At 43.4% G+C, this 21,762-nt stretch overlaps 1 long non-coding RNA gene across 1 annotated transcript in view; it reads right to left on the reverse strand.

Moving 5' to 3' along the window:
* Positions 1-541: 541 nt before the first annotated feature.
* Positions 542-21,762, reverse strand: part of LOC146351027 (uncharacterized) — a 48,608-nt gene continuing 27,387 nt past the window's right edge. Inside the window, exons 2-3 of the long non-coding RNA XR_014788884.1 lie at positions 5,683-5,910; positions 542-2,023 (exon numbers count right to left, since the gene is read on the reverse strand). This is a non-coding gene — a long non-coding RNA (uncharacterized LOC146351027). The remainder of the gene's footprint in view (positions 2,024-5,682; positions 5,911-21,762) is intronic.

Raw genomic sequence — 21,762 nt, forward strand, 5'->3', positions numbered from 1 at the left:
CTCTGAATTTTGTGATGCAATTCTCAGGTCATTGAACTCGATGTGGCTTACTTCTGAGTTGAAATATCCAGAATTGCATGGTAAGATTTGTTATACTAAAAAATTTCCTACAGGTATCTTATGTATGAGCCATTCTGCACAATGTGCATTAGTTGTATTAAAGCCAATGGTACTGCTCTGAAGTGAAGGGGCAGAAGATCACAAAAGCTCTAGAGGCTTATTACATTGTCTCTTCAAGCTGGATCAGGAAAGGAATAATAGCAAATCAGGAGGAAAATAATGCATAGTTATCAAGAAGCGCCCAATGCATTATTTATGCAAAAAAAGGAAAATACAAAAAGAAAAGAAAGAAGACTGATGGAAACATGCTCAGTCCCACATCCTGCTAATGTAACACAGTGTTCCATGATGGAGTCATAACTGTTTTTGATGTTCCCACCACATTGCAAGATCAGGGCTTTCCACACATCTTTACAACAACCTCACCATACTGACGGCTTAATATCTCTACCCTATAAACTCCACATTGCAGAACATCTTTGTAATACATTTTAATGTGCGTAGCAGTTTTACAATCCCATTTGTTTTCGGAACATCCTGTGAGGTAAATGGTCTTTAACAAATGGAGGAACTGAAGCCTGAAAGTGAGTCCATGACACAGCTGCACCCCCACCCCCACCCCACTCCTTCTTGGTTCAAGACTAATATTCTCTACATTAGACTACAGCAGCTCTCAACAGCTTTAATCCAGAGCTGCTTATGCTGATTAAACTACAACCCATTTCCTAAAGAAGGCAGCAACCAACACAAGCTCAGCCTAAAAATTGTGTTGCTTTGTATAGTCAGTAGTCACATAACAAATAAACAATTAAAATTGGTGACTACTTGGTACATAAGCATGGGGGAATGCTATTGCTCTCATGTCCTGCTTGTGGGTTTCCAGTTGGTGGCCACTGTGTGAACAGAATGCTGGTCTAGATGGATCTTTGGTCTGATCCAGCATGGCTCTTATGTTCTTATGGGCATTCTTTCCAGATTTTATGAATGATTGTTTTCTCCCATTTGACCAGGTTAGTGTCATTTAACTGTGCATTGAGCCAGTCTAGGCTCCATGTCAACCCTAGATTGACCCAACCTCTTATGAACGTCAAAATTAGCTTATATGGATATCTGCTATAAGGAATGTGCTGCATCTGAGCCATGGTCTGATTTGTTGAAAACCACTTGGGATCTTTGCAACAGCTTCTCTAAGAGCAGCTTCATACTTTATGCAAGAATCACAGGTTCTGGTGGCTACACTATCATTCTATCTGTGTTTATTTTATGAAAGGGAGAGGTGCACCTCCAAGTTTGCAGTAGACATGTACCGGGCAGCTCTGGTCAATTGTGGGTTCCCAGCACATAGGGTGAACCCAAGTGTGAAGCAGCACTGAGGTATAATAATCCAGAGATACTAGTTAAATGAGAAAAAAGAATAAACCTGAGCACATATTACTGAAGAATAACAAGAGTTTACAAGGAAATAATGTAGTTAATGGGTCACATCAAACTCCAAATGAACAGTTTAGGTAAATTAGTTTCAACTTTAATCACAGTACATTTAAAACCAATAGAACCAGTTTCATTTAATTCCATTTATACTCATTGAACGGACAGCTTTGGCCCATTTTGTAACAAATTATGCATTCCTTCCTTGAATCCTTCCACTCAACCTCTAACACTTATTCTCCTTCCTTAAACTAATTCTTTACTTCATTTGCAGCAAAGCGTGAAATAATTTCTCCAAACCAATTAGCATGGCTGTGCGTGAAAAAGAGATTAACAGTGTTCTGCGGTGTAGCAATTTACACCTCAAAGACATCTACCACCTAGACTGCATGTCCAAACAGTGACGTGTAGAATTGTTTATGAAGCTGCCCACTTTGCATGTTATGATGGATTTGGTTCTATTGTTCTTCAAGGCTGCAGCAGGAGTGCCAGCTTCGCATTAGCCATGAAGCATTTGGTCACGTGGATGACTCTTCTGTAATAAAACATAAAGGCAGAAATGTTTTTGGTGGGGGAGAGGCACGAAACAATAAATACATCTTGAGGTTAGAAGGATGAGCTTCAAATTATTTTGGTTTCTGTGACTCTCTAGCACAGGGGTAGGCAACGAGGTGATCGTGGGCACCAATGTACCCCTGGACACCTTTCTTGATGCCCACCAAGTTGCCCTATCCCTCTCACTTAAAGGACATTTTAATTTCCTAATTTGTTTTATGGTTATGAACTGATGTTAGCCCCCCTTTCCTTGCAAGAACCCCCAAAAAGCTATTTAATGGAAAAAGCAATAAATAAACTTGGCCAGTTCTCTTGCCCCCCCCTTTTATTGGGAAGAGGGGAACACATCAATACAGAAGTTAATGAGATTAACTTTAATAAGTTAAAGTTACTTATTTAATTCCATTTATTAAATGTTGGGGGGTTGGACTCGATGGCCTTGTAGGCCCCTTCCAACCCTACTATTCTATGTTTCTACTATGATTCTATGAGATTACTGTGAAATAGGTTTCTATTGGTGCTGAAAACTGTGGATTCAAAGGCATTCTTTAGCATGTTGAGGCTCAGACCCCACCTCTGCCTTGTACTTACCTCTACCTTGCACCTCTCATGGCAGCCATTTTGTGGTGGTGTACAGGAGACTTTTTCAAATTGCCAAATGTTCCCATGGCCCCCAAAGGTTGCCTATCCCTGCTCTAGCAGGTCAGAAACTGACTCAGACTCAGAGGATGTTTCTTTTGCTACCACTAGTTAGCCTTCTTCCCCGTCATAATACTTAGGGTCACATGGTCTTAGTTAGGCCTACACAGTGAGAAGTAGTTTTCCCATTTGCTAAGCATGATTGGATCATAGTAGAAGTCAACTTGGCAAATCTAAACGTAAGCTGTGACACTGCCCAGCTTGGACTGAAAACTAGGGATGGACGAAAGTCACTTACCTGATCCCGAAGCTTGATTCGCGGTCGGGGGGAGGCGCTCCGTTTCTCCCCCTGAAATTCTGGCCGGGGGGGAGGCGCCCCATCCCTCCCCGCCGAAATTCTGGCCGGGGGGGAGCGCCCCGTCTCTCTGGCCGCGAATCCTGTTGTCCTGCTGGGATGCAAATGGCGGCGGCCATAGCCACCGCCGTTTGCGTCCCTGGCCTGCAGTCAGCCGCGATAGGCTACGTAAATGTTTACATAGCCTATCATGGCTGACTTTGAAAAAAAAAAACAAAAAAAGCATGTACGCAAATAGCGTTGCCCTTATTTTCGCCGTAGTCTACATAAATATTTATGTAGACTACCCGTGCCAAAATAAGGAATACAAATGGCGGTGCCCATGGGCGCCGCCATTTGCGTACACACTTTTTTTCTTTCTTTTCAAAGTCAGCCGTGATAGGCTACGTAAACTTTTACATAGCCTATCACGGTGTTTTTTGAAAATCTAGCCGTGATAGGCTATGTAAATATTATTTATTTATTTTATTTATTTCATTTCTATACCGCCCAATATCATGTTTGTTGTTGTTGTTGTTGTTTTTACTTGGAAATGGCGGCGGCAGCAGCCGGTCAGAAGACCAGCCGCTGCCGCCGCCGCTGCACCGCTGCCGCACCGCCACCGGGAGCCGCCGCCACGAGGGAAATTCACCAAAGGTAAGTCCCATCCCGGGGGGGGGGTGGCGGCGGGGTGGCAGACTGTTTCTCCACCAATTTCGGGGGGCTGAATGCATTGGCATTCGGCCTCCCGGAGATTCGTGGAGAAATTCTCTGACATCCCTATAGTGAAAACACAGGGTGCTCCCTGATGAAAGTCTTTGAGAGTTACAGGAGTGCTTGAACCAGCATGCCTGATATAAATCCACAATCCACACTGGAAATTAGCTGTCTTGGTGTTAAGCACTACTAGAAAAAAAAAAAGATTACGGCTGCAATCTTATACTCACTTACTTCAGAGTAAGCCCCATTGAACTCAGTGGGACTTACTTCTGACCCAGAGAGCTTCGGCAATTGGGCGGTGTAGAAATGAAATGAATGAATAAATAAGTTCTGAGTAGTGTAGATTACATCAGTGTGTAGATTACATTGTAGAAGTGTAAACCCCTCTGAATTCCACACAGGATCTGTACCCTGACTAGCACTCAGGACATTTTGCTGCAGTTGTCCAAATCCAAATGCAGAGCTGATCACTCATTTGACTTTCAAAGACATGACCTCCCTGAAGTATTTATTTGGGCTTAAATTGGGAAGGCTAGGAAGGAGATGACCAGCTCAAAGGGCAACGTGACATCATGGGTAGTGATGGACAAATCTGTCAGTTTTGATTTCTCTCAGTTTCTCATTTTTCCAGTCTTAACTATGGTTTATCCTAAACCTGAGAATTTTTCAAAACTTAGGTTTGGTTTGTCCCAAAATTCAAGTTTTTTTTTTTTAAAGTTTGCAGGAAAATCTTTATGCATTTTTGTATGCAATTGGCCCAATATACCATTTTTTTGGCAAGCAACTTTCCTGCTAGAGTGCATTTTTATGGTGTTTTCATTAAAATACACATTTTTATGTGCACTTTCCACTAATGCACATTTTTGTATGCATTTTTGGATTTCATTGGAAAATTCAGAGAAGTGCAAAATTTGAAGGTTAATTGAGTTTCAGTTCATGTATTGGTTCAAAAGTGTGAAATTGGATAAGTTTGCATTAAAATACAAACTCAACCAATTTCTTCCCCAACCCTAATCACAGCAAGGAAAGGACTGTACAGGAAAGGAAAAGGGATCACTTCATGACATAGTACGGAAACAGAGGTAACAATCCTGATTCTAGTCATGCATAGGATGTATAACAGCCTTTCCCAACTTGGTGTTGTCCAGATGTTTTGGACTACAACTCCCATAATTGGAGCCATTGGCCATGCTGGCTGGGAATTATGAGAGTTGCAGTCCAACACATCTGGACAGAGCCAGGTTGGAGGAGACTGATGTGTAACGTGTACAGCCTATTACACATCATCACTTTAGTGATACAGTGTAACTGTCCAGACTACAATTGGATTGAAGATGGTTGGCAAAGCACGGAGAATGATTTCCTGCCAATTCGACTGTGTATATCAAGTAATATCTCCATTTTATCATTTTTTTTGCATCTGAGAGATGAAGAACAATGAAATATGCTCCTGCCATTTCTTAGGAATGGTATTTAAAATGTACAACTACTGCAGTGTATCTTATATTTAACAATGTGCAATGAAGTGTGTAGAAAACAGAATTAATGAAGACCTGACCGAAAAAGCCATGTTGCTAATGAAAAAAGTTAATATACTCACAGAGGCAGCAAAGAACAAGCAAACAAATTCAGGCTGGTTTAGAGAGAGTTAACTACAACTGTTGAGATATTAATAGAGAACATTGCAGACTCTGTGCTTTTTTTTTAACGGACATTTTAATTTCCTAATTTATTTTATGGTTATGAACTGAAGTTAGCTTTCCCCCATTTTCCTTGCAAGATCATGTACAGAACCCAAAAAGCTATTTAATGGAAAAAGCAATAAATAAACTTGGCCAGTTCTCCTGATCTTTTTCTTCTTTTATTTGGAAGAGGGGAACACATCTATACAGAAATTATGACATTTTGTTGTTGTTGTTCAGCATATATATAATATAGATACACACCCACACACAAATATTCAGGCTATTTTCTGCATCAGCTCTTCATACTATTGAGTCAAGACTAGGCCTTGAGAATGCTCAGCAGGTAGAACAATGTCAATCAATATCAATGTCAATCCTTCCCAATGACAGCAGCCATTTCATGTGAGCTTTTATCACCCTTCTTCATCAGATGCATGAAGCAGACAGAGAAAGTGCATGTACATACACATATGTGTCCATTGTGTGTACCTGTGAGTAAGAGAGAAGAAAAAAATAAATGCATCCTGATAGCACAGATGCAGTACATGATCCAATCAACTCAGATCCAATCAACTGCCTCAGACTCAGATGAAAAGAAGATATATGCCCCCTTCCTGCCCTCCCCAACCCCTTCTGAGATTGCAACAGTGATCTCAGAAGAGAAGCTATCATGGAGCTTCCTGCAGCAGCTGCAAGGTGCAGGAGGAGGAAATCCCTATTTGGATTTCACCTCCTGAGTTCCTAGCAATGTCTTTGGCCTTGGGAGGGGAAATCAAAAAAGCATCAGATAGCTTTTCATATTTTAAAAAAATAAGCAGTGTCTTTAATTATCCTTTCATGAGTCCTTCACACTAAAATGTGTAATTTATAGCCTTTCTTATAGCCTTTCTGTATACTTGCATCATACGATGACAAGTGATAGTTGTCACAAAGGAAATCAAGATCAGCAAAACAAAGCTAAACTATGGGATCATCTCATGGGGGCTTAACCTGAAAATCAGTCAAGGGGTTAATCTGTAAATATGTGCAAAGTTAAATTAAATACAGTACTCCCTCCCTCTAGGGTAAGTTCTTATTTTTCCCAGTTTACCCATAAAGTTTCATTAGGAGCACAGAAAAGTTCTCCTCTAATCAACATATTCGTTAGAAAGAAGCCTCTGGTCTTTGTTTTAATTTGCAAAATTCCCATTCCTGTTAGCAGCAAAATCTCTTTTATCCAGTGTGCTCTTTAGTACGTGTTAGATTTCTCAATTATGGTTTGGTTTAGAAACATTCAGATTCTGCTCATAACTAATAGATGAAAAGGAGTTCATGAGAAGGGCCAGGCATAGATCTGACAAGCCATTCTCTGGAATATTGAAATTATAGTGTGGTGTAATGAAGTACAGTTCTTATAACAAGCTTGCCCAAGGTTTGGCCTAAAAAGGATTTGTTGTTCATGAACCAGCAGGTCTGGGAAACAAAAACACACTTTCTAGTTAAATTTATTACATCATAAACGGCTACCCAGCTGGAAAGTAGCCTGGAGTAATTGTGGAAGTCCATTAGGGCAGATGCCTTGCTGAAGGTTTCTTCTTTCTTTTGGCTCATCCAGCTGATGAAGTTTATAGGCAAGTCCGTTTCTGTCATCTGTGGTATACAAGATAATGGTGTAGCCAAGTCCAAGTCATACTGCTTTTGACTTCTCCATACTAGTGGATCACACCACTAGAAGTTGGGCAGACTAAAAGCAGTCACCCACTAACTCAGGGGTGGGGAATCCTAGGCCTGGAGGCCAAATCTGGCCCTCCTGGGATCCCAAACCAGTCATCCTGGGTTTCCCAGATGGCCACGCCACCTTCCTATGGCCACACCCCTTCCCCCAACTACTGATTATTGTGTGGTTTCCTGCTTTTGTGCAGTTTCTCCCCCCCCCCATTCTTAACGGTTGAAATGCCTCTCCTAAGGCTTACTTAGTGCCAGCAAGATCTTTAAGCTACAATAAGTGGGTATTTTTTTTTGTATTTTTGGCCCCACTCTTTTGCCTTTGACCCTGCCCTCTTTGTTTTTGGTCCCACTCACAGCTGGAATACAGCCCCAGAGAGTTTCTCTGAAATGGAATTTGGCCCTTGGGCTGAAAGAGGTTCCTCACCCCTGCACCGTGAGAACACATGAAACCGAGAACACAGTCAAGTAGCCCAACCTCCAACCCTCAACATGGGGGGTTGAGGAGAACATGGACATGTCACTCATGATGATTCATATAATAAACTAGCTTAACTGAAAAGGAATGCTTTTGAGATACTGTGTGGTGGAAACCATTTTAACTCTACAAATTATGTTTTTCCTTATCAGTTCCCCACATCCATTATCTGCCCCTTCCAGATATAAGTGCAGCACCACGATATATCAAAGAATGTATATAATAATATTTTTATACTTAGATAGCAAATTCCTAGAATCATGCTTCAATTGCCAAGAGATGCTGCCAGGGAAATGCTGCTTCTTGACAGCTTTGAGGTAATGGTCAGAACTTCCTGTTCAGGTGACTATTTAGTATGTCTCTCATTTACCAAAGAATTACACTATTCATTTACTTGATATTCTAAGGGGGAAAAGTTTATACAGAAAAATTGCAGAAAGCAAACTGGCTAATAGTTACAGACATCTGCATTCAAACTTACATTGTTTGGTGAAGATTTGTAAATGATGTAGGCTTGGATGCAGAGTCTGATCGCTGCCTGTGGACAGAAGGGCTCCCTCCATCTGTGGAAGGCTTACAGTCCAGTGGAGCATTTTCACTGGTGGAATGGGAGAAGAATCTATCTTTGCCAATTTCCCAGTCCCTCTGCGGTCCCTTAAGCCGTTGAAAATCTGCTCTGGAGGGGGACCATATGGAAGAGCATGAGAAATGGCGCTGGGGGCTGCTGAGGAAGAGGGAATCTGGGAAGATTACCTCCCCCTCTTCCCAACAACCTAGGTATCCTGAGCAGAATTCTGCTCTGGGAATGTTCCCACTAGTGATCGTGGAGGACCCCTGACTCCAAACCATGGTTAGGCGGGGAGTTTAGTGACTGAATATTTCAACCCAACAGAGGGGAAGAAAGATGTTACAGTTAAGGGAATTTGATTATATCTCTGAAGATTGTTTCAGACTTGCTTGATCTACCACAAGATTATCAGTTCCAATCTATTCACTGATGATAACTGCTCCGTTTAGAGCATTAGAGAGTGGTTCTGGCTTGTTGCTTCCTTAAATACCCACCATAATTAGTGAGCCTTACCAATAAAAGACAAACATCTTGTGCTGGAATTTTACTTGTCATTATAGCCGCCTCATGTCCCTCAAGTACATAGTTAAACTATGGAATTTGCTACCACAAGACATAGTGATGGCCACCAATTTGCATGGCTTTAAAGGGGGGTTGGACAAATTCCTGGAGGAGAAGGCTATCAATGGCTAATAGTCCTGATGCCTCTATGCAACTTCCAGTATCAGAAGCAGTAAGCCTATGTACACAAGTTGCTGGGGATCATGGGTGGGAGGGGGTTGCTGTTGCCCTCATGTCCTGCTTGTGGGTTTCCCATGGGCAGCTGGCTGGCCACTGTGTGAACAGAATGCTGGACTAGCTGGACCCTTGGTCTGATCCAGCAGGGCTCTTCTTATGTTGTTAAGTTAACTACCCCACATTCACCTACTAAAGAAACTTCATAGAAGGTAAAAAGAACAACAAAGACTCTTATACACCTTAAAGACCAACATATTTATCATGGCATAAGCTTTCGTAGACTAGAATCCACTTCCTCAGATGAAGTGCCTCTGTCTGAGGAAGAAGAATCTAACCACAAAACCTGACTCCATAATCAGTTTGTTAGTTGTCAAGGTGCCACAAGACTCGTCATTGTTTTTGCTGCAACGGACTAACACAGCAATCCCTCTGCTTCCCCGAAGGTGTGTTCACACACTCAGCATTTACCTCTAATCAAAAAGAAAACAAAAATAGTACTGGAGACCCTAAACGGGTGCGGAATCTTGTGGCCCTCCAAATGTTGGTGAACTACAACTCCCATCATGCTGTCCGGAGCTGAGAGAGTTCAATGACATCTGGAGGGCCATAGGTTCCCTGCAATATATCTGGCCTGTAACATTAGGCTCTGAAAAGTCTATGTAAGTACTGAGCTACATTTCTAACTGAAATTCTAAGGGAATCTAGTGAAAGATTTCCTGGAAAAACGGTATCCTGATTCTGAGAAGAAGTGACACTTCTTCCTCCCAGATGCGATTCCCTTGGACCATTCTTTTCTGACTGACCTCCCACACACAGCTTCAGCAGGGTACTATTCTTTAAATATTAATAAAACAAACTTTACACTTCTTATTGCCAGTGTTCACAGTTTTCAGCAATTATGCCATTAAACTATAATTGTAGTTAAAACTTTATTTTCAGATTGCTCATTGTTTAGCAAGATGAGCCAGTGCTAGTAGCAGGGAATACATTTCTGCTTGTATCTCTGCAGTGATATTAACCATATGTAGTTTTGCTCTTCTCTTTTCTAAGTGAATGGGAGAATATCAGCATGCATCAAAGAAGCCAAATTACTGGCTTTAAATGACGTAATTAAAAATGGTGTTAGCAGAAAAGTAATTAAGAAAGTTATCAACAGCTGTGCATCATTATTACCTTAGTCAGAATAGAATGAGAATTTGGATAAAACACTGTGGTTTCTTTGTGTTTCACTACCCAACAACTTGCACAGGAAGAATTTGCCACTAGATTTGTCAACCAACCAGAACTTTACAGCCCACAGAATTTCATTTCTGAATCTAGGCTAGTTGATGAGGGGTGGGTACGAGTAAAGTCGGGTGGAGTAATTCTTGGGAGGCAGGTATTTTCAGTTGCAGATCTCTTTTTCTATTAGTTAAAGAATACAATAATGTATCCTGAAGAGAAGACTGAGGGGAGAGATGATAGCACTCGTCAAGCACTTGAAAGGTTGTCACAGAGAGGAAGGTCAGGATCTCTTCTCAATCATCCCAGAGTGCAGGACACGGAATAATGGGCTCAAGTTACAGGAAGCCAGTTTCCAGCTGAACATCAGGAGAAACTTCCTGACTGTTAGAGCAATACGACAATGGAACCAATTACCTAGGGAGGTGGTGGGCTGGTCTTGTGCACAAGATGAGGCTGGACAGCCATCTGTCAGGGATGCTCTGACTTGGATTCCTGCATTGAGCAGGGGGTTGGACTAGGGTTGGCGGAGAATTTCTCCCCGAAACTTCGGGAGGCCAAGCGCCAACGTGTTCGGCCCCCCGAACAAGTTTCGGGGAGAAATCCTCCAAACCCCCCTGCCCCCCGCACCCCCCCGGGACGGGACTTACCTTCACCGAATGTCCCTCCCGGTGGCGGGTCCGGCCGGCGGTTCGGTGGGTGTTCGAGCGGGGCGGGAGCGGCAGCCGGTCTTTCGACCGGCTTCCGCCGCCGCCATTGCAATCAAAGAAAAAAAAAAAACGCCCCCTGATAGGCTACGTGACGATTCACGTAGCCTATCACGGCTAGATTTGCAAAGTCAGCCGTGATAGGCTACGTCAATCGTCACGTAGCCTATCACGGGTGACTTAAAAAAAAAAAAAAAAGCACGTACGGATAATGGCGGCCCCCATAGGGAGCCGCCATTCCCGTTCCTTATTTGGTCGCTGTATTCTACGTAAATGTTTACGTAGACTACGGCGAAAATAAGGGCAACGCTATTTGTGTTGCCCTTATTTTCGCTGTAGTCTACGTAAACATTTACGTTGACTACAGCGACTAAATAAGGAACGCGAATGGCGGCTCCCTATGGGGGCCGCCATTAGCGTACACGCTTTTTTTTTTTTTTTAAAGTCACCCGTGATAGGCTACGTGACGATTGATGTAGCCTATCACGGCTGACTTTGCAGATCTAGCCGTGATAGGCTACGTGAATCGTCACGTAGCCTATCAGGGGGCGTTTTTTTTTTTAACAAAAACTTTTGCGTTCGTGGCCGGGCGAGGCGGGAAGCCTCCTCCCCGGCCTGAATTTCGGCCGGGGCGAGGCGAGAAGCCTCCCCCCCCGGCCTGAACTTCGCAGGGGGAGCAGCGAAGCACCTCCCCCCCACCGCGAACGTCCTTCGACGACAGGTAGGGGACTTTCGTCCACCCCTAGGTTGGACTTAATGGTCTTATAGGCCCCTTCCAACCCTACGATTCTATGATTCTATCTGATAGAGAGACGCTTAACCCTTACACTGATTTCATTATAAACCACTAGTGGGGAAAGGCATTTTCAAAATTCTCAGAGGGTGCTGTACCCCCGAGGAAGGAGACTCTGCTCATGCTCAGAGACACCTTGCCTTTAAGTCTTTTGTTGAAGAGATTGTAGCTCCTTTAAGGGGTAGGGTGGCCAGATGCGAAAGAGGACAGGGCATTTGCACCTTTCATAGACAGGGGAATTTCAGCAGCTGTAGCTTGCATGACAAACAGCACCTGCTCAGTGGGCTGGTGGCTCCGATTTTGGTGGGGCTTTGAATCCCTTCTGGGCTTCACTCAGAACCAGCCAGAATTCTAAAAGAGCTGCCAAGGTGCTGAGCCCTACCCACAAATAGGTTCAGCACCTTGGATAGCTCCTTTACAGTCCTGGCTGGTTCTGACTGAAACCCAGAAAAGATCACAGCCCCACCAAAATTGGAGCAACCAGCCCCCACTGCACCCTCTGACATTCCTTCTTCTACACAGTTGCTAAAGGTGCTGGAAGTTGGTCCTCTTTTCTGTCTGCCACTCTGTTGATGCCTGGACGTGCTTATGGGGCAGAATTGTTCAAAGCTAAAGTGAGCAACTCTGCTGGAAGCCACCGTACTGCTGTATTATTCAATGTAGAGCTTATTTGGCCACTCTCTGTCAGCTAACCACACCGACTCAGCCCTATACATGCACTAAATTGTTAGTACAACCTATTAAGCATAATGAGACTCACACAGTTCCTTGTGTGCACAATTAGCAACCACTTCATTGAAAACTTTAACAGATGTAGCCTTAATTAGTCCAGGACTCCTGGGAGGCAAAATGATAATTTATCTCCAGAACAGGGAAAGGACAGAGAGACCCAGATAGGGGCATCATTACTGAGGAACATTTCTTTTCTAAGTAAAAACTTCATAGAATTGCCACTTTTTTTCTGGCATGGCTCCTGTGTCTTTAATAGTTACATGAACAGTGGTAAACCTTTTCCCGGCATGGGGATGCAGTATGGGGAAATGCTTGACCTGTTAAATTTCTGCTTGTCAAGAAGCTGTTAATAGCACAGGAGCCCTGCTAAGGAAGGTAGCAATCCTATATCATTATTTCTTTAATTAGCACATTACAGCAAGTCATAAGATACGGTTGCAGGTACTTATGCCAGACAGCCACATACAACTTCATCCCTAGAATGTCTTTATTTAGATTGGGTTGGGTCCACATTTAGTTCTGTGCAACTGGGCTGGCAGAAGCAGACCTCCCCAAACTCTCCTCTCCACAGCAGCTTCTCCAGCCCCCTGGAAATGCTACATGGAGGGTCAGTGGACCATGCGGAATGGGGTGAGCTATGGTGTGAGGGGAAGGTGAGATGCCTGAAAAGGAGGTGGATGTATCTTCCATGAGCAGAGCCCTTCCATCAACAGAAGGCAAATCCTAGATTCAAACCACTAAAAGGCATAGCGTAGGCTCTGTTTTGTTAGACAAACAGTGGCGCAACCAGGGCCAAACCTCTGGGGAAAAGTTTGGGGTCTTCACAGCCCAAGACCCCCAAAAGACACTGGCAGTGGCAATTCCTTTCTGTCCTTTAATTTTGTTTTACTTTTTCTAGGGTAGGCATGCTGCTGCAGAATGACACTGCCTAGTTGCACCTGCCATCTTCATTTCCTGAGAGTCACTCTGGGAAATTAAGATGGTGGGTGCAACTGGGGAGCCTCATTCTACAACAGTGTGCTCACCTTAGAAAGAGTAAAAAAAGGAAGTCAGAAGAAAAGACTGCTGCTATGATCATCGCCAGTGCCCCAATATGCTCGGTGTGCGTGTGTGTGCTTTAACAGGTCCTTCCTCCTTTAAAAACTTTTATGACAGGTTATGGGGCATCCAATAACTTGTCTAAAGAGTTTTAAAAGCAGAAGAAAGAAGGACCTCTTTGATCCTTTTGTGCCGCCCCCGCCCAGTAAGGTGAGTGAACAAGTGAGTCCCTTTTCTTTCTTTCTCTTTTTCTTTCTTTCTTTCTTTCTTTCTTTCTTTCTTTCTTTCTTTCATCTTTAAAGCGATGAAAACAACATTTGTTCAATCTCTCTCTCCCCCCCCCCCGCTAATAACAAATAGCATGAACAGAAAGAACAGAGCCCCCTTTCTTACTTTGAAAACGCTTTGGACAGATTATCAGGTGTAAAGAGTTTTAAAAGGAAGAAATAGGGACTCCTTTGATTCTTTCCTGCTGCCTGGTGAGGTGCAGGGTGGAGCAGGGGAGGTCTCCTTTTCTTTGTTTTAAAGAAACAAAAAAGGGACCTGTTTGTACTCTCTCCCTCCCTTCACTTATCAGCTGGCAGGAAGAGAACAAATGGATCACTCTTTCTTCCTTTCAAAGGTCTTTGGATAGGGTGTTGGGCATGACTCCAGGCTGGAGCAGGCACACCCAACAACTTGGGTAAAGCATTTTAAAATGGGGGGGGGGATGGACTCTATCCAAGCTTTCCTGCGGCCTGTAAGGGGGTGGGGGAAAGAACAAATAGGTTTCCTTTTCTTTGTTTAAAGACAGGGGGAAAGGACCTATTTGTTCCCTTTCCCTCACCTGGGCCCCATCTAGGGATGTATGAAAATCACTTACCTTTCACGGATTATGCTGATGGTGGTCGGGGAGGCGTTCCGTCCCTCCCTCCGGAATCCTGGCCGGGGGGGGGAGGTGCTCCGTTCCTCCCCCCCCGGAATCCTCCGTGGTCGGCTGTGCTCCGCGGCAGCTCCGTGGAGCAGCTGACCAGGCCCAGCCAGGATTTCCAGCTGCAGAGGGCTCTGGGTAATAATAATTAAAAAAACCCTGCGTATGCAAATGGCGGCGGCTACGGCCGCCGCCATTTGCGTTCCTTCTTTTTGGCCGTCTTAATCTACGTAAATATTCACGTAGACTATGACGGCGAAAATAAGGGGAACGCAAATAGCGTAGCGGACGCTATTTGCGTTCCCCTTATTTTCGCCGTCTTAGTCTACGTAATTATTTACATAGAGTAAGACGGCCCAAAATAAGGAAAGCAAATGGCGGCGGCCATAGCCGCCGCCATTTGCGTATGCTTTTTTTTTTTTTACCCAGTCGTTTTAGGCTACGTAAGTTTTTACGTAGCCTAAAACGTCTGGGTAAAAAAAAAAAAAAAAGGCATACGCAAATGGCGCCGGCTGGCCATAGCTGCCACCATTTGCGTACGCCTTTTTTTTTTTTTTACCCAGACATTTTAAGCTACGTAAAAACTTATGTAGCCTATCACATCTGTGTAAAAAAACAAAACAAAACTGCAAATGGCGGCGGTGGCATGGATGGGGGGACAGGGGAGAGATGGTGGTGCAGGGTCCCCCCAAAAGGCATCTTACCCAGGGCCCCCATAGACTGAGCTGCACCACTGTAGACAAGGTCCTAAAATGCTATGTTATCATATAAAAAATACAATATAAATAAACAATAGCATTTAAAAACTGAGCTGCATCAAAATATCATCAGAGCACAATCCATAGGAGAGCCAGATACAAACCAACATGTGGGTTTTAAAAATAAAAAATCTGTTGATAAATCTATGACAAATTCAACCAGCACACTTACCACATTACTACACATGAATTTTATTATGCAGTTTTATGAACTTTCTTCCCATGACAGGTACTATACTATCCCATTCTTGACTGGTAAAACTAAGAAGTTGGTACAAATGATCCATGCCATGTATCATGGAAAGTCATAGGAATCTTAATTCAGTTTAGGACAATTTAATAAATCCTTTATGATAGTAGATTTGCTTTTAAGATCAAACTATACAGAACAGCAAGTTTGTGATATTTCAGAACACATTTCATACATTACAAAGACCTACTGTATGTTATTGGGTGGCTAATATAAAATACTGCAAATAAAATTAAGATGAACGCAAGGAAAGAAAGCGGGATCATGTGAAGTGGCTCTGCTCTTGACGTCAACGAGTTCAGTGGAACATCTGCATAGATCAGCGCATAGTTAAACTATGGAATTTGCTTGCACAAGATATATTGATGGTCACCAGCTTAGATGGCTTGTTGAGTTTAGATGAATTCACGGAGAATAAGTCTATCAGTGGCTAGTAGTCATGATGGCTGTATACCACTTCTAGGGCTGGCCCTAGGATAAACAGTGCCCTGGCCTTTGGTGCCCCTGCTATCCCATGGTCAGCTTTGTAGGGTTACCCAGAGGGTTTATGGGGCCTGGTACAGGTGTGATGTTGGGGGCCCTGCTGCTGCCCCCTACAAGGACCTATGCATATATGTACAAAGCTGGAGGCCACATGCGAGAATTATTGCATGCACTGACAACCTGAGAAGTCTCGTCCGCAGATCCTTCTTGCTCTGGCATCAAGCAGAATGACAGATGTGCTTAATTTTTTCTTTCATGGAGTAAAGGAATAGGGATCGGGTTGTGTTTCTCGTGAGCACCTCCTCCAAATTCCAAATGCCTTGCAGAGCTTCTTTCTGCTTCCTGGGGCTCAATCACACAGGTCTTCTGGCTGGAAGACCTGCTGTCCTATCCATTGAGAATGACACTGCTCAAAACCTTGATCTCTCAGACACTGTTGTGCAGTTTGCACAAGCCAAAGTTCGAAAAGCCACATTCTGAGCAGTGGGAGTGCACCATGCAACACAGCAGAACTATCACAGGTTTCAACTTTTAATATTTTTTGTTTTGTAGCAGTTCCTATCTTTTGGCAAGCATTCTTTATTTTAGAATATCCATTATTTTTATCTTTAAAAATAATAAAGAAAAGATATAAATAAAAAAGGTACCCAATTGACCTCTTACAGCTTATGGCTTTATTTTATTATTATTTATATACTGCTTATAGTGTTTACAGTATTTGAAGTGCCAAGTGCTCAGTAAGGTTGACTCAAAGCTGCATTCCACTCATTTTTACCTAGTAGAAATGACATCAAAGTGGAAAATGAAATAGAAGTATACTTTAAAGTTAACTGAAAGAAGATCATTTTTGTAGTTAGCATCCAGACAACCTGTAGAACCTTGAAAGAAAGGTACAGACACTTGCTTTTTGCCACCCTAGCTCACTGCAGACAGTACATTAAAAAAATAAATAGCCACTGAGCTCAGCTCGGTGCCCTCCTCAGCTCAGCTTGGCACCCCCTTTAGCTCAGCGCCCTGGGAGACTGCCCAGCTCGCCCACCCCTAAGGCCAGCCCTGACCATCTCCAGTATCAGGGTCAGTATGCCTCTGACTACTAGATGCTGAGAGATAGCTTTTGTGCTCATGTTCTGCTTGCGGACTTCCCACATGCATCTGGTTGGCCAGTGTGGCAACAGAATGACAGACTAGATAGGCCTTTGGTCTGACCCAGTAGGGCTGTTCTTATGTTATGTTCTTACATACGTAGAATTATGTGTAAGCAAGGGGACACAATCATAAATCTTAAAGCATAATATCTGAACGCATAGGTTTCATCCAGCTATTAAACTGAGCATGTGAAACAGTACGCACAACCCCATTAACCCCTTCATTGGAGCCTTAATAGAGAGATCTGTAGGACAAGAGGGCATGGCTACTCCTAGTCCTAGCACATTACATTATAAGTTGAACATCATATTGGAAAAGTGATGATGTAGTGTCCCTGCAGTGGTGCTAAAAGATGCACTTGCCAGAATTCTCCCTTCTGTGAAATACTTATTAAGGTAGTGAAATCCTCTTAAGGTTTGGTCTGGACAGCTCTGCTTGCCCTAATATATACTTATTATATTTGTGCCTAATGTTGCTTATCTGTCAAAGACACAGGCTGGCTCTGGATTTCCACTGAAGCATCCCTCCTCTCTCTCCCCCCACCCCAATTACATTTCAAATTATTATTCAACCCAATACCTCAAGCAATTCTGAGGGAATTATTTCAGAGGCCATTACTCTGGTGGGTTGAATGGGTGTAATTAACACAAATGAGATAACATCCCTTCAGCTAACCTACTGAGATGTAGAGCATCTAATTTACACCTACTCTTTTGATGTACTAATAAATCAAGCTTTTTTTTTTTTAAACAACCTTCACTTGGGTAAATCCTCAAGACAACTTGGCTTCCTTCTTTCCCCGAACTTCCCTTTTCTAGATGTAATAAAACTACTAGCTAGTATTTATAGTAATCCAGCCATTTAGATTCTTTAAAAAACAACACCTTTTTTTCATTTGTAAAGACTTTCAAACAAAGGTTTTCACATATATTTTTTTCAAACAAATATAAAACGGAATAAAAAGCAGATGTGGATATTAACAAAAAGAAAATGATTAGAGCTTCGACATAAAACAAGCAGGCAACGAATCTACAGTACAGATAATAAAGTCAGTGGGTTGGATCCAAACTTAGGATAAAATCCTATGGCCCTGGGAAGGTGGCCCAGGGGCCACTGTTTTTTTTTTTTGGATCTACCTCTCCAAGGAAGAGTAGAGAGGTCTTGTCTCAGGGAGGAAGATCCAGAAACTCTTCTTAGGAAAGGTCTCAGTTGGCGATCTCTGAAGTTGAAACTCTGAGAGAACAAAAAACACTCATGTAGAAGCAGGCTGTGGATCTGTAGGATAAAGCCCTCCAGGACCCCTCCTGTTCCCCTGAAAGATCCCCAAGAATGGTGGTGGTGGGGAAACTATGTCAGCCCTGAGCTGGTATAGCTTAGTTCTCTCTCATTGGGAGCAATGGGAGGGAAAGATTTAAAAACAACTACAACAAAAAGGCAATGTTTTTAAAAAAGGGGGGGAGCTGTGCACCCCTGTTCTGCCTTGCCAACACCAGCCAGCAGGGCAAAGAACCTCCACCTCACTTTCACCTCCTCCCTCCCCCATAGCATAGGATTGTGGTGACTCATGCTTAGAGTAGACTCATTGAAATGAATGGGACAAGTTAGCCATGATTCTAAGCATATCTCAATCTTGTCATATATGTAAATAAAGCAAGTTATGGACCAATGATGAGGAAGGTATGGACTGGTGAACCCTTTTGATAGTGAGAGTAAACTAGAAAGTTACGTCAGGGGCTGAAATTACAGGGCTTTAATATATGTATACATATATATACATATGTGGATATGGTAGGTGCTCCCAATGAAATCATAAATATTCCTATGGGAAAATGCTTTTGAAGCATCTATGTGATTTATGAGAATAACTGTCATTTCAAAATGACTGGCAATACATATTATTTACTTAAAGATAAGCCCTGCTGCCTCCATTGCTTTGCCCTTCCCTCCCTCCCTCCCTCCCTCCTTTCTTTCTTTCTTTCTTTCTTTCTTTCTTTCTTCTTTCTTAATACACTTTTTTTAGGGTTACAACTTTAGGGGCTTAGGTTTATTAAGAAACTGGAATAAAAATTCTGCAACATTTAAACTGAATGGTAAAGTTCAGCACCTTCAGTGAAGCCATATCAGGAATTTATCAGACATCGCTTTTGAAAATGCAACCCATTCATCAGTAAAGTTGCTTCCAGGCACAGAAACAGTCTATAAAGTATAGCAAATTTTAAGGGCCTTTTAAACTTCCTTTGCCCACTTTGTCCCATCCTATATGAGTCCTTCTGTGGTCAAAATCCACTCACAAGAGGGAGGTCTCAGCTGGCTAGAGACCCTTCAAGCTTTGTGGAAGTACAAAAAACATAAAAACAACCCCAAGGGGGAAGGGGAAACCCAAAGCATCCCAATGAGGGCTGAGCATGCTCAATGGCTATGGCATGCTGACTGACTGTTGGAAGTGGGAAAATGGGAAAGGAAATGGAATGAAGAGCTCTAGAAAAGGACACGGCTGCCAGGCTGGAACTCTGAACAGGAGTACTCCACACTGGGATATACTGCTGCAGGTCTACATGTTTTAACTGAAGGCCAATATCTGCTTAGTCACAACTTATGACCCCCTCCCCCATGCCCCCTTTGTATGACTTATTGTGTGGAAGGTCCCAGATTTATGTGAAGGCTACGGCAATTAGTAAATGTCAGATCTGTACAACATGCTACCATTTTGCTAAATCGTCCTGTCATCAGTTGCCTTTGCTCTGTTTTCACTGACAGTTGGCTACTGTAGTGTAGTGACTGAGGGTGCTTCCAGATAGTTGGCTTCTAGGCCTACCAACCAAAAGGCATTGTGCAGCCATTCGGCCTTTTCCTCCTTAAGAGATATTTTCTGGTAAGGAAAAAGATGGCAGAAGCAATGGGGAAACATGGGAAGGTTACAAATGGAAGACAATGATGTCCAACCCCTGTACAATCCCATGTTTGGGGCAGGACGATTGCATGTTAAAAGCTTCATCTCAGATCTGTGAACCAGGACGTGCCTAGTTAAAATCTTATCTCTCTTATGAACTCAGCAAGTGAAGCAGATCTGCTTTCTTCCCAGCCCTGCTTTACATGCACGCCATTGTCTTTACAATAAGAAACTTCATTCTTTATTATTACATTTATATCCTGCCTTTTTTCCTCCAAGGAGCCTGAGTTGGTGCACATAATCCTCCTCCTCTCCATTTTATCCTCACAACAACCCTGTGAGGTAGGTTAGTTAGTGACTGGCCCAAAGCTATCTAGCGAGCTTCATGGCCCACTGAAAGTCCAGGTTCAACACTCGAACAACTACCCCATACTAAGTTCTGTGACTTCTGCGAACATCTTGACAGTGAAGGGGAGGGGTTTGCCTACTCTTCCACAGGTCTCCTTCATGTAACCTAAAAAAATATGCTGAGATTATTCAGAGATTTTAGTATTAAGTTACTGAAGGACACACTTATGGTGGCAGAGTCGAGGAATGCTTTCTTTATGTATTCACAAAGCAAAAAGAAGCAGAGGCTGAAAGCCGATGAAGTAGATAGGGTTAGATAGGAAAGTAGATAACACCCTGAAAGAAAAATATAGGCATGAAGTGGATAGTGGCTACGGGTGACTTCCAGTTAGAGGGGTCCTAACACCAACAATAGGAGGGCATTGGACAGCCATTCCATCTTTTGTTCCTTAACAGATTTCCTATGGTAAGAAAAACCAGTGAGAAAACATCTGGCAAAACTTACTATTATAATTAAAGAAGGATCAACAACGAAATTTTTGTTAGATTGGAAACCTTTTATAGAATTTGTACAAGAAATAGAGAAAAATGAGGTGAGGTGTAGGACAGCCCTGTACTGAAGTCAAATTCAACTAACATTCCTGTCTGCTTCAATTAGGGATGTATGAAATTGGCCTTACCTGGCTCTGCCAGGTTCCGCTGGGGGGGGGGAAGCGCTCCATCCCTCCCCCCGGAATCCACGCCGGCCGGCTGTGCTCCGCAGGGATTTGGCGGAGCCGCCGGCCGGCTCCGCCAGCAGCCGGACATCCAGTCGCTGGCTAGCAGGGATGCAAATGGTGGCAGCCATAGCCACCGCCGTTTGCGTCCCTGTAGTCAGCTGTGATAGGCTACGTAAATCTTTACGTAGCCTATCACGTCTGACTTAAAAAAACAAACAAACGCACGTACGCAAATGGCGGTGGCTATGGCCGCCGCCATTTACGTTCCTTATTTTGGCCCGTCTTAGTCTACGTAAATATTTACGTAGACTAAGACGGCGAAATTAAGGGGAATGCAAATAGCGTAGCAGACGCTATTTGCGTTCCCCTTATTTTGGCCGTCTTAGTCTACGTAAATATTTACGTAGACTAAGATGGGCCAAAATAAAGAACGCAAATGGCGGCGGCCATAGCCGCCGCCATTTGCGTATGTGTGTTTTTTTTTAAAAAGTCAGACGTGATAGGCTACGTAAGGATTTATGTAGCCTATCACATTTTTTTTAACCTAGCCATGATAGGCTACATAAATCTTTACGTAGCCTATCACGTCTTTTTTTTTTTTACACGGGAAATGGCGGTGGCGGCAGCCGGTCGGAAGACTGGCCGCCGCCGCCGCCGCACCACCGCCGCCGGAGCCGCCGCCACCTGGAAGATCCGCCCCAGGTTGTCTCATCCCGGGGGGATCCGCGGGGGGGCGGCCGTTCCGCCACAGATTTGGGGGGGCTGAATGCGTTGGCATTTGGCCTCCCCGAGATCCATGGCGGAATTCTCTGCCGTCCCTAGCTTCAATACAGTGAAGGCTGATGGCTTTGCACCTTT

This window comes from Heloderma suspectum, chromosome 3, assembly GCF_057233095.1.
Source record: "Heloderma suspectum isolate Gila_16-S chromosome 3, 16-S_ref, whole genome shotgun sequence".
Classification (NCBI taxonomy): Eukaryota; Metazoa; Chordata; class Lepidosauria; order Squamata; family Helodermatidae; genus Heloderma; species Heloderma suspectum.